We start from the raw sequence: 15744 nt of genomic DNA, 5'->3' as shown, positions 1-15744 counted from the left end.
ATAGTATCTCTCTCATACATGTATGCATGAATACACACAAGCAAGCTCTCTCACACACACTGCTTTCCTTTGAACTGGGAAGTCCATATCTCTGCAGCCCTGCCTTTTTCTAGCTCCTTATAGATGGGAAATACTGAAGATTTAGGATGCTGCAAATAGAACAGGTAGGAATGTATTGGTCTGGTTCCCCCAGGCTTGGTGCAACCCAGGGGAAGCAGCTCTCCTGGAGTCAGGCATTTCATACAGCCTCTACTCAGTGTTTTCAGCAGAATCCCTATAGGGTGGTCTGCAGCAGCATCACCAAGAGGCAGGACCAAGCAGGCTGGGTCTGGGCCCTGCAGCCCATACATCCAGCTCCTTCTCCAGAGGCAAAATGCGTGTCTGTCTGGATCTTGCTGGTTTGAATCCATTAGTTTGCTTTTTCTCTCTCAAGGTTGTGCTGTTTACAAATTCTTCTGCCTGTTCCCGTCCCTCCCTATCTCCTTTCTTCTTTTCAGTTTCATTTTCTTTCTGTATAAGGAAACAAATAGCTTCCATGAGTATGAACTATTGTAGAAGTCAACCCAAGGTCCCACAGAAAAGGACAGCTGTGGCAAAGGAAGTAACAGGCAATCTCAAAGAGAGGGTACACAACTTCTTCAGATGAAGTGGGAGTGAGAATACTTAAGGATATTAGAGTCCAAGAGCTTTGAGCTCCTAGCTATGTAGCTATATCATCTTGGGAAAATACACCTCTCAGGGAGCCTAGGCTTCTTATCTGTAAAATGGCATCATTGCACTTGACTACCATTGTCATCATGGTGATTGCAGTTAATTAAGCAATTAATTGGATGGAATGTGACTGTAGGGTTGAGCTTGTAGTAGATGCTGGGACAAAATATACTTGTTCCCTTGCAATGACAATGGAGTTTATGTATCACATGGCATGAAGGCTGCGATTTGAATAAGGAGGTCTACGGTTTTCACTGAGTGGCCAGAGGAGGGTCCCTGAGAATTGTGTACCTATGATATTGTCATAGCTCTGGATGAAACAAGGATGAAACAAGCTCTTCTGGGTTTTCTCATTCCAGGGGCACTTTGCCCAAGGACCAATGAGTAGTCTGTGGGTAGAAAGCCACAGGCCTCCAATCTTTTTAATGCAGCAAGTTCACATTCAAGAATCAGGAGGAGGAGTTTGCTTTGCAGCTCCTGGTTCACCATGTGTCCTTGGCAGGGACACCCTGTCTATCCCCCTTGCTTCTGTTTGTCATTGTGAGCAGGTGGCTAGGGGCTGGCAAAACACCTCAAGCCTTAGAAAGAATGCAGCCATTGAGTGGAAATCTTAATAACATGGTGCCTGGGTTTGAATTCACAGTGTATTTTCTCTGAAGTGCTCTGAGGAACTGCAGTAATACGGTTTAGCATGATTTTCCCTCAAGAATGGAAGAACACAGAGCATTGATGGCATTTGCTGGAAGTGTCTGGGCTAGGGCCAGTCAGGAAACTCATCTCCTAGCCAGGTCTGAGGCACCAGGCCTTGTACTTCAGGGGATGTTTGGATCCTCTCCTGTCATTTTCCTCTCCATAACTTTCCCTCTTCAGTAACCCTGGAGCCCCATTCCGTGGGGGGCTTGTGTAACCTCCCCAGTGCAGGTTGTGGGCTGTGCCTGTTATAGTTACAGACTGGGAAGCAAAATGCAAACATGTTTTTGGCAGACATAGCATCTACTTCTAGAATTTAATTTCCTATCAGAAGGTCAGAAGTCAAGTATTTTAAAAGACTCATCTTGGACTTTGGCCATATGTAAGGGGCAGAGCGAAAGGTCTCTTTTGGGAAAGTTTAGAAGGTTCAGGATAGGAACGAGTGAGTAGCCAAGCTGTCCTGTGGAATCTTCCTCAGAGAGCGAGTGCAGTAGATTAATTTGGGGGCTAACAACGGGCATGAGAAATAAGCACAAGCCAGTGGAGTTCACTTCCTGGCCTCAGGTGAAAGGCTGCCAGGCCAAGCAAAGGCTCCTTGGGAGATTATCATTATTTTTACATTTAGTTAGGAATTGACAAACTAATTGCCAAGCCCACTGTCAGGAAACTGACAACCCATTAGAGATGATTGCGAGCAATTTCTCCCTATCATTCATAGGAGAGGGACACAGCCTCATCTTCAGTACTTACTGCTACCGAGAAGTTAGAGGTCCATCAGTTTCTGCAGCTCAGGGCTGCTCTGTGTAGTGTGGGCTCCTTGTTTATCCTCAACCCTAGCCAGGGAGTCGGATGATTTGTTTTCTGATTGCCTGGGTGAGTCTTTCCCAGTCTCTTCATTTTCTATCTTCTCTCCCTTGCAAACACACTTATTACCCCTAGCCAGCTCCCGAGACACAGTTAATCTAAAACACAAGAAAACAAAATGGAAGAGAAAGACAAGACTCCAACTCTTCTGGAAGGGATACCTTAAACACTGAAAGAAAAGCCTCTGGTTGGACAAAGCCAACCAGTATTTTTAAAGAAAACACTGGAGTTGAGATACCTCATGAGTAAGAGTTTACTGAGCAAGTGTGAGGACCTTAGTTCAAGCCCCTGCACCCACATAAAAGACAAGTGCTTTTGGAAGCTACTGTTAGGGGTGGGCAGAGACAGGAGTATTCCCCAGGAGCTTGTTAGCTCCCACCCCATCCCAGACTCATTGAGGAACTCTGTTGCAAGTGACTAAAGCTGCAAAGTGGCTGTCCTGGAATTCACTCTGTAGACCAGGCTGGCCTTGAACTCAGAGATCCACCTGCCTCTGCCTCTCAAGTGCTGGGACTAAAGGCCTGAGCTACTGCACCCAGCTTACTTCCACTTAGAAATATCAGAATAAGGGCTTAAGCATGAGTGGAGTATCCAGTTGTCATGGTTATAAAAGAGAAAGTTCTTCTATGTCCCTTCTGTTGGGGGCCATTCCACTCCAGCCTCTTTGCTAGCTAGCCAGGAAGAGACAGCCCTCAGAGGTTAGTTCAAGGGCATGATTTCTTGTTACAAGTCATATTCTGCTTGGCTTACTCTCTTGAGGGAAGGAAGTCATGCTTTATGAAAGCTTTTCCATACTATCATATTTCCCATAGCCTTCTGTGATTGGGATATGGCATGTCCCCATATGTATGTGTACACACACACACACACACACACACCCTTATGCAAAATACCCTGGCCCATCTGGTAAATACGTAGACCACCAAGTTCATTTTAATGGAATAATCTTTCATATTCATTGTTTCTGTGTCAATTGTCCATGATTTGTTAAATCATGAGATCCAAAGACATTAGAGACAATTAAAATCACTGCCAGTCATCTTCCACAAGTATAATTCATTCATTCCGGTATAGTTTGTGATGAATTCTTAATAATGCTTCCTCTAGGAAGATACATTTAAAGTCATTTGTTCTAGTGCTCAGTGCTGTAAAGTGTGTCTGATTCTAATCATACCCCAGAATTTCACTGACTTTGAATGTCTGGTAGATTGTTAGTTCTTGAAAAATACAAAATGGCAACCCCTGTTCTCTTCAGAAAGGGCATGGAGACTGTTATTTTCATATTGACTGTTAAGAGTCCACCTCTACCCCTAATTTTGTGGCCTAGAAGAACACAGATTTAGTATTTTATATTTCTGGGAATCTGAGGTCCAAAATGGGTCCTAGAGGGCTAGAGAAATGCTTCAGCAATAAAGAGTAGATACTGATTTTGCAGAAGACCCAAGTTCAGTTCCCAGTACCTACATGGCAGTTCCCAACAGTCTGTGATTCCAGTCCCAGGGAATCAAGACTCTTCTGGCCTCTGAAGGCACTGGGTTCATGTGCACACCCCCCTCTCCTCATTCACTTTATTAAGGGTAAAATAAAATAAAAAAATTAAGGGTAAACCTAAAGTGGGTTTTATCCTGTCCTAGAAACTCTAAGAGGACTGTGAGCACTCTAGGAGTTGATCAACTCTGTTGTCTTACCAGTCTCTAGAAGATGCCCATACCCTGATGGAAATCCGGTAATTGCACCACCCCAGCCCATGATTTCCTTAAACCTCTCCTGTTCAGACTCTCCTGCCAGTGCCTTAGAAGGACCCTGGGATTAACGGACCTCTTTGGTCCTCCAGGATACTCTTACCACACCAGTCTTTAACTAACCGCACCTGCAGACATCTCCTCTACTGTGTGGGGAACTTAGTCACAGGTTTTTAGGATTAGCATGGAGACAGTCTGGGGGAGGGAGGAGCAATGAATTTGGTTATAGGAACAAAAGGGAAAAACTTATTGTAAATAAAAATACCACCACACATTGTAACCCTTCCCCACATCAAACAGCTGTTTTTGGCCCCATACAGGCTTGAAAATGGCTATCTGCTCCACTATGCACCTTATGATTTACCCAAATTAACTGGAATTGTGAGCTACCCACAAGGGACAAGGAAGGTGAGATACAGGATGGATTTCAAGATGACATGAGCCAGATACCAGTAGAAGCCAACTGACTAAGAAATTATCTGATTCAGGAAAATTCTAATCCTACCTTCGGGAGGACACTTGGATTGATTTATATGTATTGTAATTCAGTAAAAAAAAAAAAAAAAAAAGCCTCCTCTCGAGAGCAAGAAAAGAGATACCTTGATTGAGGGAGCCATTATCGGTTTAAAGAGAAATCTGGCACTAGGGAAATGTCCAGAGACCTACCAACTAAGAATCTAAGCAATAGTGGAAGGGCTACCTTAAATGCCCTTCCCCGATAATGAGATTGACGACTACCCTATATGCCATCCTAGAACCTTCATCTAGTAACTGATGGAAGCAGAAGCAGACACCCACAACTAAGTATTGAGCCGAACTCATGGAATCCAGTTGTAGAGAGGGAGGAGTGATGAGCAAAGGGATCAAGAACAGGCTGGAGAAACCCATAGAAACAGCTGACCTGAACAAGGAAGAGACAGGTAGCTGGGAAACCAGCATAAGACCAAATCAGATCCACTGAACATGGTGTCAGTTAGGAGGCCTGGGCAGTCTATGGGGCCTCTAGTAGTAGAACCGTATTTATCCCTAGTGTACAAATGGACATTGGGAGCCCCTTCCCCATGGAGTGATACTCTCTGAGCCTAAACACATGGGGAAGAGCCTAGACCCTGACACAAATGATGTGACAGACTTTGATGATCCCTCATGGAAGGCCTCACTCTTTCTATGGAGCAGAAGAGGGAGGGGAAGGTGGTCAGTGGGGGACAGATGGCAAGGACAAGGAACTGGGATTGACATATAAAATAATATTGTTTCTAATTTAAGTAAAAATAGATTAAAAAAAAAAAAGTTTGCTCTCGTCCAAGCCATTTTGTCATTAAATCTGCAATTTGGATCTCTTAGCAGCAGGCCATAAACACCAAGCACCCTGTCTCTTAGGTGAATTTTGGTTCCTGGCCTCTGAGCTGTCAGTGGGTGGTAGTGACTTAGAGCCCACTTTCAGAGATGTATTGAAATTCTATATCAAGTAAAAGGGTGTTCTGTAATATTCATTTCTCTTCCATAACAAATAGACTTGACATGGCTCGAGTACCTGTCCCCAAAATAAAGTAAAAAGCCCTTCGGCTAGTGTCATCATGCTTCCAGACCTTTCCCTGCAGTCCTTGCTCTTTGTCTTTCTTGATGGTTTGGGCAGGCTTTGATTTCTATTGTAGCATTTCTCCAGTGGCTGAGTCGGAGGGAGGCTTCTTCTGAAGGCTGATTTCTCCAGGAATCTCAGCCAGGAGAAGCAGGGGTGCCGCCTCTCTGTACTGGTGTGAAAAACGTTTTCAGTCTGTCCCACCCCCCTCCTCTTTCCTTTTGCACATCCCCCCTGGTGACTGTTGGCAGGGTGGACGGGTAGAAGAGTAACAGACCCTGTCAACATCATGCAGGGTCCTTCAGGCAAAACACAACCTTTTCCCTTCCGTGTTCCCACTTCCTGTGGCTCCGTCAGGCCTTAAAGGGGAGCGGTGAAATACAACCTGTTGGGCCTGGCACTGCTTAACCATGCGCCTGTGCACTGTGCACGGGCAGCCGGCTGTGCTGGCATATCTGCTGGGCTTGGCAAGATCCGAGCATACTCCATTTTCACCATGGCCTCGCCCGGGCCCCAGTGACAAGTGGTTATAGACGAATGATAGATGCAGACAATGTTGGCCTGAGACGGAGGTGAGCAAGAGGCGGTACTAAGACCTGCAGGTTGTTCAAAGCTACAAAAGGGGAGAATCAGTCTGTTCAAAATTTCCCCTCCCTCTGCCTTCACTCCTTTCTCCCCCCCCTTCCCCCCCTTTCTTATTCCTTGTTTATTTTTGGTTAGGTCCTGTTCTTTCAAGGCAAAAAACGCTCTGCAAATATCTCCAGGCTTCCTGATCCTCAGATCCAATGACTGTTTTCGCAGAAGGAATTAGTTTGTTTTTCACTGATGGACTTTTAAAAGGATTATCATTGGCTTAGCAAATTCCATTAGAAATTATCAACAGCAATTACCAAGTGTCGATCATGACTTTGGTTGGTGGTTATCAGTGTTTGGGTCCTTGGGTTGCCAGGTAATATCTTTTTGATTTGATAGAAAAATCAAAGGAAAGCAGTGGTTGGGCATGTGTATATGTGTCGTCTGTATCTTTGCAATATTTGACAATCCCTAACAATACCTTCTTAATGGAGATTAAAAATCTTGTTAAATATTGCTCAGTGCCTCTCGAAGTTTTGTGTGCAGTATGTAGTCGGAGACCTTGGGAAAGGGCAGGGTTTAGTATTCAGTAGCTCTGCATGGTCCCCTTCAACGTGCATTTCCACAGAACCTCAGGTTATTAACACAGGGGCATGTTGGTGGCTGGATCCAGAGGTGTCTCGAAGCCAGCTGCCCCTTAACCTTCCAATGGTCCTTGGTATTTTCATGCAGCATACTTTTCTCTAAGCGGGGATTTTTGTTTTCATGCAACCCGGGAAGGAGCCTTTCCCCAGCTCTGTTTCACCTGCATTGCTATTTTCAGAGCTTTTGGTTTCAGTTTATTCCCCAGTACAAGAACTGAAGGATGAACTGAAATCAAATACATTTGTCTGGGAGCGGGATGTCTGTCAGACCCAGGCATTGATCTCCTGGAGCTCGAGTTCTCGCTAACGTCTCCCCAGCGAGAATCGCAGTCAAGATTCTAAAGGTTACATGAAATAGGCCTGATTTCTTAGTTTCTCTGGGGAGATCACTTAATTTATAAAGCAAAAAGGGGAGAAAGCTGCCACATACCCATCACTCCCCCTCGTTAAGTAACCAGAGCACGGTTTCTGTTATAGGAGAAAAATAACGTGTTGATTAGCGTGTAAGCCAGAAAATACCCCCGAGCGGTGAATCTTTAAAGATGAAATAGTTGCATTTTGGAAAATGGAAAAATGGCAAAATGAAAGCTGGATAGAACGGGAGAGTCAGCTTTGGGGAAGCTAGGTTTCTGTGTACGCGCTCATGGCGTTTAGACACCAGGGGGCAGCATTGCACTTTGGTTGGAAAACAGTATCTCAGGAAGGCAGCCCTTTAAAGGAACATAACATCTATGTGAGCAAAGCTAAAAACCAGAACATTAGCAAGCACCAGAAAACCAACAACACAGAACCCAAGCTGTCTTTGTTATAATGTGCTGCCTTTGCGTCTCCTGTGTTTGGAATTTAATATTGTAGTATTAAGACTCTCTGGGCCATATCACGTCAGTTCATAAATTCATGCTTAGGGGTGGTGGTGGATACGTAGTGAGATTACTTTTTATAGTTTCTGCTTTTTGTTCGCCTTGCTTTTCTCAGCTCATCGTCCTTGCGTTACTGCCAAGGACCTGCTTTCCCATGCTGCTTCCTTCAAGTCCTGTGGGTTGCCCCGTGGTGCCGCCAGTCAGTTTGTGAAGTTCAGTGGAAGTGAGTTGAGCTTGGCTAGAAAGTTACTCCTGTCCTTCTTGGTGCAAAACTGGGTTCCTGATTTTCAGGGTTGTCGGGGCCCATAAAAATGGCTTCACTTCATTTTGGCTTAATGTTAGAGAGTTACTCTAACAAGGTTAAAGTCATAAGACCTAAAGGTCTAAGGTGTGGCTGCTGTAGGATGTTTGATCTTGGTCGTGGATGTCTTATCTAAATAACAAGAGACTTGCTCTGAGGTGTGTTTACTCTTGATCTTCAAGGACAGATAATGAGGAATTTAGGAATTTAGGATAAGGCTTGGTTTTCCAAATGTTTGGAGAATTAAGGGAGAAAGTCTGTTGTATCATGATAAAGAAGTCTTTTGCCTTTTTGGTTGGGGTATTTAAGAATGTTGAAGATTAAATTTGGGGCATGCAGCATTCACTGGATTGCCCTCCTGACTCTATTCTGTGTCTCTGTCTTTTCCTTCCCATCTTTACCTGGTGTTTCTCAATCTATACTCCCTCACTTAGGTATGAACCCGGCAAGTAGGCTAGATTCAAATGAGGCCCCACAAAGACAGGTTACAGCACATGGTTCTGGCCCTTCCCTAGGATTATAGTTCTGATGAGGTTACACTTTCAGAGGAGTCAAACGTTGGCTCTGCAGGAGGTGAAACAGAATGAAAATATGTGAATGCTTTCCATCTTTGAAATGGACCCCTGTGTCACACTGAGAACTAATCCAGCCTTTGACACTTCAAGCTCAAACTCCACCAAGGCCTTCCTTTGCTCAGGGGAAGATACCAGGCTCATCACAGTGAGAACCTGCTGTCAATTCTTGATGGATATTTGTAGAATGAGTGAGCTTATTTCAACGCCATAAGCATGCCTGTCTCCCATCTGACTTTGGGCTTTGCTCTTGACTGGTGACTAATGTGGGCCACACAAGGATGGCCCGATCCCTTGGCTCTTGGCTGTGTCTCAAGCAATGTTTGTTTTCTCTCTGGGCTTGCAGAGTCACAGTGACTGAGAGTTTTTTTTTTTTTTTTTTTTGTTTTTTGTTTTTTGTTTTTTTTTAAAGATAAGATACTTTTGTTTCTCTGATATTTGCATACACATTTACATTCAATTACAGCCTTAATCCTAGTTTTGTGCATGGATTTCACGAAAACAGATTAAAGCTCCCCCTCTGCCTGGAGGTTTTCCTACTCGAACCGCCCCCCCCCCCCCCTGCTTTCTTCCCTTCTAGGTTGGGAAACTTGACTTTGAGCAGGGGCAGAAACATGAGCAGGGCAGGGACTAACAGGCATCAGGAAGATTAATTACCCTCCCTGGAATCTAGCTTGACTGGACGAGGTGAGACAGTTCAATTATGTAATCATGTTGGCACTCTTGACTTCCCAGGCCCTGAGTGCTAGGACTGACCTCTCCTGCATCTTAATTTATAGGAGGAACTCAGTCCTCTCCTTGCAACTCCCTGGTGAGCCCTCAGGCTGGGGGAGGGAGGAGCTGACAATTTTGGAAGAATATGCTCCAATCTCTGGCATCTCTCCAGTTCCTGCATAGAGTGTTCTCAATGTGCCTATTAGAAAGCTGTGGTTGGGCTAAGTGGATTCTCTTTCTCTAACACACAGCCTTGTAAGGCTTTCCTCTTTGTCTTGAGAATGGCTCCCCATCGAAGCTACAGGTCAGGAAGCTTCATTAGTCTGGAATACATTAGAGGTGGGAAGTCTGGAGATCCTCATGTGATGACTGAGATGTCATTGTCTGCTGTGTCCAACACGGTAGGCAGTGACCAAATGTGGCCATTAGCACCTGAACCATGGCCAGTGCAATTAAGGAACTGAATTTTTAATTTGAATTAATGTTAAGTTCAACAGTTATCTATGGCCACTGGATACTCTATTGGGCAGTGAAAGACTGGGCTGTACCCATAATGTCCAGGGGAGATGGAGATGCTGATCTGTGTGTGTGGCTTGATTGTTGTGCTAGTACACAAAGGACTCCCTCACCCTCACTACTGTTAAAGCTGAATTTTTTTCCCTACTATGTCCTCTAGTTTTTCCACTACCACCCCCTACACATCAAAGATACATCTTAATTATGGTAGACCTTATGAGAAAGGATTAGAGAATGGAATTTTCCTCTTTCTTTCTTTCTTTCTTTTTTTTTTTTTGGTCAGCAAATGACTTTAGTCCTAGTGAAGATCACACTGTCCTCAAATGCAATGCCAGATAAGGCCAGTCTGTTGTGATGTTGCCACTGAGTGCTGTAGTGTCTGACCCTCTTTGGCACCTAGTGTTCCAAAGTTGACTGGAAACTGGGTGCACAGACAAAACCAGTGATACTTTGTCTTTGACAACAAGTTCGTGAAAAACAAGCCTTATAAAGCAAAATATGCTCTCAATTATACACAAGGAAAAAAAAGGACATTGATCCCCAGAACTCAACTAGAAAACAAATTAACAAACTGACAGAGTATATACTTGCTTTCTCTCTCTCTCTCTCTCTCTCTCTCTCTCTCTCTCTCTCTCTCTCTCTCTGTTTCTCTCTCTCTCTCACACACACACATGCACTTCAGTGTGTACAGCTGCACATGTATGCACACACACACAGAAAGTATTGAAGATGAAGTACCACAGAAATAAGAATAAAAGACTGAGTTACTATAATTCTCCCCATTCAAACAGAGTGATCACAACTAAGGAGCCTTCATCTTCCAACATTTAACCCTCCCTTAAGCCAGCAAACTCACTCTTCTGCTACCACCATCACATACGACTTTAGCATATAACCTAGGTGCTAAAATTTTACAAACAAGAGGAGAAAACAACAATAACAAAACCCCCGAGTCTATAAAAGCTCTCTCTGGCTCCTGTGGTTTACCTTGCTAGTTAATTTGAGGTAGACTATTGAGCGTTCAGAGTGACAGGAACAGCAGCCAATCTGCTGTTGTACAAGCAAGTGCATAGAGCCTGGTTGCTAATGCCTTGAGAAATGTCTGCAGAAATGCAGCTCACAGGGATGGGTCTTTAAATTAAGCTAGGTTTGTAAAGAGCTCATTTATTGCCTGACTTAGAGCTAACTCCTGTGGCAGAGTGGAATTCGAGGCTAGATGCCAGTGAACAGAAAGCAGCTTGGGTACCAAACTGTGAGCCTGTGAGTGACAGGGAAAGGAGTGATATTAGAAATGCAGGCATCCTGATGCAAGGCAAGGAAAAATCAGAAGGATGCATCTATACACAATGTACCAATGGGTTGCCCAGGAATGCTGGAGTGCCCAGAGTGAAGAGAGAGACTGGGAACAAGAAAGAAGAGGGCAAGAGAAAATATCCTATTAAACTGTTTGGCTTCAAGGAAGGGGCATGGTTGAAAACAGTCACTGAAGCAAATGACTAGACAGTAGCAGGTCTTAAGACAAAATACTTCCCTGTCTCGTGGTGAGCTTCAATTATATGAATAAAACACATTAACAAACACTATACCTACATGCTATTCTTCTTAGGCGAACTTTTTGCTTAAAACAGGAAGAAATTTTCAGATTCACCAGTGCAACTGACTGCAGGTTTCTTGGAGAAAAATTAAATAGCAATGAGAAGGTTTTCTCTTTGCATCCCGGCTTTTCTCCTGGCCTCCCATCCCAAGTCTATCTCTTCGGATTTTCTCTGCAGACAGACAGATCATGACTGATTGACATCTAATTGCAAAGCTTGTTATTCATGTCAGGCACTGTATAATGTAGGGTTCTCTAGAGGGACAGAACAAAAAGAATGTAGGTATGTCATTAAAGTAGATTTATTAGATTGGTTTATGCTGTAAGGTTTGGGTTAATCTTCTCAGGAAACATCCTCATAGGCATGCTCTAGTTGACATCGGGTTGACAACCAGGGTTAACCATCACAGAGACTCTCATTTCGAAAGCCTGTAGAACTTATGCCAGATCACAGTCCCAGAGTCCAGAATACTGATTTGGATTCTTAAGGGAGGGCAGTAAGAAATCCAGACCATGAAATTGTGAGAAATCAGGAGAGATATAAAAATGTTAAAATGTTGAGGTATAGACGAAGGATGCAGGATCTGATAGTTAAAAATTTCCTTCAACCATAGTTTTATGGAATAGCTTTTGTTTTCTTGGCTGGAAACTAGAGGTAAAGGAGTGAGACAGTGTTTGTGTCATGCCATAGGCTATTAAGTAGCAAACCCCAATAGTTTTTTTCTTCACATAATTACTGAAGAAAGAAATTCTAAATTCTAAAACACGAATATGCCTGACTGGGAAGTGCATTTGAGCTCTGAGGTCTCTATGTTGGAATCTACTTGTAGGTTCTACCCTTTCTCCTAAGCTTAACCATTTCTACATCTCCAATTCTCCTGGCCTGTCATTTCAATGAGTAGAGGACCTCTTGCCCAGGGACAGGGTAGGAATTAGAGGGAGGAACTAAAAGCCTAAGCCACCAGACAGAGGTCTCAGTCATGCCTTGAATGTGAATATGGGAGAATTACTCTTCAAACTCCAGTTTCTTCCATAGGGGCCACATGGGAAGCAGGCATTGCACCTCTTTGACTTGTAATCATTAAATGAAACAAGGTATAAGATGTGCTTAGCAGACTAGTGCTCATGCATGTGGCCATACTTCTGAAAGATCTCTCTTCTCGCAGAACAGAAAACTATCTGCCTTCCTTGGGGTGCATGTGTTTTCTCTGCCTTCTTCTATGTTTGTAGGAATAAGTCTTACCTCAGAACCATGATTCAGGTGATATTGTTGTCAAGGTTTGTGGGTTCTGGTCATTTTGGTTGTGTATGTTGTTGTGGGTGCAATTTGTAGGAGGGCCAGAGGTGCCATATTTCCATGCTGAGTTTGGATGACCATGGCTCATCACAGTTGTGCCAATGGCTAATGACAGAAGGATGGTAAGTTACTTTATTTTTTGAACAGTTTTTGGCCTAATTTTGTTTCTATTGCAGGGATAAAACACCCCAAGGAAAGCAACCCAGGGGAGAAAGCATTTCTTTTGATTTAGAGTTTCATAGTGATAGACTTTTGTCATGGTCAGGAAGGTGTGAAGCCAGACAAATGAGGACAGCTTGTCACATGTAAGTAGTTACAAAGTGGAGTAGGAAGTAGGTGTAGGCTATAAAACCTCAAGGTCCACCTCCAGTAACATACCTCCTTCAGCAAGATTCTACTTCCTAAAGGTTCAATGACCTTCCCAAACAGTGCAGCTTGCTAGGGACCAGGTTTCAGACACATGGGCCTATGGGGGTCATTTCACATTTAACCATGTAAAAATGTTAAATTTGCTTATGCTGTGGAATATTACATTAGCTGTATGAAAGTGTATTTGCTAACAATGTAAAGATACGTTACATTTGTTTCACCTTGCTTGACTAAGGCACCTGATTGGTATAACAATGAGATGAATGGCCAATAGCTAGGCAGAGAGTGGGATAGGTGGGTACTAGCAGGCAGAGATAATAAAGGAGGAGAAATCTAGGCTTGAGTAGAACAAGAGAAGAAGAGAGATGAGAACAAAGGAGAAAGAGAGGAACAGGCCTGGGGTCAGAAGCTAGGCAGCCACCAGGTAGCCAGACATATGAAGCAGGAAAGAAAGGGAAAAAAAAATCCCTAAGGTAAATGTAGATGAAGACAAACAGAGTAAGTTGTAAGAGCTAGCCAGAAATGAGAGCTAAGCTGGGTTGAGCATTCAAAACTCATATTAAGTCTCTGTGTCATGATTTGGGAGCTGGTTGGTGGCCCCAGAGGAAAAGCCTGGCATAAGCCATAGCAGTATTTATAGCATCAGTTCAGGATTAGGCCCAGATTCTAACTGAGCCTTGTTCTTGAGCTCTGCTGGGCAGTATATAAGATAGAGAAGGGTCTAACACCCAGTGGGAATTCAAACGCATCACACTCAAGGACAGGCAATCAGGACTCTAATGAGGGAAGGAGAATTTAATTCAATAAAAACCTATTAGAACTGACAGTACAAATGTAAACAGGTCCCTGGTGAGAAATCTCACTGTCTTCCTCACGGCTGCGTCCCTTGGCACACATAACCAATCATGGAAGGCAGATGCTCATGGGATGTCCACATAACAGGATGGCACTTGCTCTGTCTTTAGCCTGTGGCATCACCCTGAATTTGTATCAAAACAATGGACCTGGTAGTTTAGGGGTAATCTCATAAAGATAACATTTACTTTGTCTCTGATTTAGGGGAAGGTCTTGTGGTTAGAGAAAGCTTTTGTTGGGGATTGGATTTCTATTTCTATTTTTCAGGAGATTTAGGCATGGAAAATGGATCTTTACTCCGAATTGGTTTCCTCTGAGAGTTTTAGGACATCATGCTGAATACTCGTGTGTGTGTGTGTGTGTGTGTGTGTGTGTATTTACACATACCATGTCTTGAAGGACTTGGTTCTTTTTTCACATGTGGGTCCCAGCTATCGAACTCAGGTTATTGGTTTTAGAATCAAGAGCCTTGACCTGCTGAGCATCTCACTGGCCTGCATCTAACTTTTTACATGGCTCTCAGGAAGTCACACTCACATCTTTAAACATTTGTGACAAGCGCGTTACTGGCTGACCTGTCTCTCCATGCTGAACATACTTTTGAAGGCATGGAAATTTCCCTTCTGTCAGAACGTGCTTTTCAAGACTTTTCCTCAGGCTGGTTGTGAGTTGCTGCTTGTTTTGGCATACTTACACTTCGCCCAACAGTACCGAGTCTATGTTTGGCAGGTATTATTAGCAAGAGAAATTAGGCAGTGTTGCTTTTTAAGGTTATGCAACAGTAGCAACAATTCCTTGAAAAAAAATCCCACTTGGTTTTCTTCCAGTGCTTTAGAGCACATCTTATTTGTTCTTTCCTCAAAAGGAGAATAAATCTAAATATTGGCCTTATAAGTTAATACTATTTAGTTGATTAGTAACACTGTAGGCAAATTTACTAATGGCATTTAGATGTTCTGTTCCCTTATGTTATAATATTTCTTCTAAATGTACCACATTCTTATTTATTTTCATCTTTCACACACCCACCCCCATATCCACACATCCATATACGTGTGACATGTGGTGTATGCACTTTTGTATGTGGTATATGCTCATGGGTGTGTGTGTCCACCACGGCATGTAGCAAGCTGGAGGCAGACATTAGATGCCCTACTCTATCGCTTTCCTTATTCTTGGAATGGGATCTCACACTGAGATTGGAGCTAGGTTGACTGGCCAGCAACCCCAAGTGATCCCTTTGCCTCTATCCCACCACAGTACTGGGGTACAGAAGCATGTGGCTAATCCTGGCTTTTAAATGGGGATCTGGAGAGTTGAACTAAGGTTGCTCTAGACCACTGAGCCATCTCCCCAGTTCCTGTTTTACTTTGTTTTGTTTTTGTTTTTGTTTTTGTTTTTTTTTTTTTTTTGACAGTTTCATGTACCCCAGGCTGGCCTTGAACATACTGCATAGCTGAACATGAGCTTGAACCTGGTGTGTTTAGTGTTGGAGGTGGAACCAGGGCTTTGCACATGCCAGGCGAACTCTGTACCAACTCAGCTACATTTCCAGCCCCCTTTAGCTTTTCTTAATGGGAATTCATATACAAAAGCAAGAGACTCATTGCTTCAGCACAGCACAGTAGTTATTTAGCTGTGGGTTTTGTGCTCTAGGCATCTGCAAGAGTATTGTAACAGACCCAGAATGCTGCATTTGAACCGTGTTTTGGTCAAGATGATAAATAGTATGTTAAACACAAGCATCATGCTCACTTTCTCCCAACATGTATAAATAGAGGGTTAAGAACAATGTGAATTCAAAAGTACTTAAGAAATATTAGGTATTATTGCTGTGTGCCTCTGATGATGATAATGGTGTGT

Source organism: Phodopus roborovskii, unplaced genomic scaffold, assembly GCF_943737965.1.
Source record: "Phodopus roborovskii unplaced genomic scaffold, PHOROB, whole genome shotgun sequence".
NCBI lineage: Eukaryota > Metazoa > Chordata > Mammalia > Rodentia > Cricetidae > Phodopus > Phodopus roborovskii.
Note: the sequence above shows the minus strand (reverse complement) of the source record.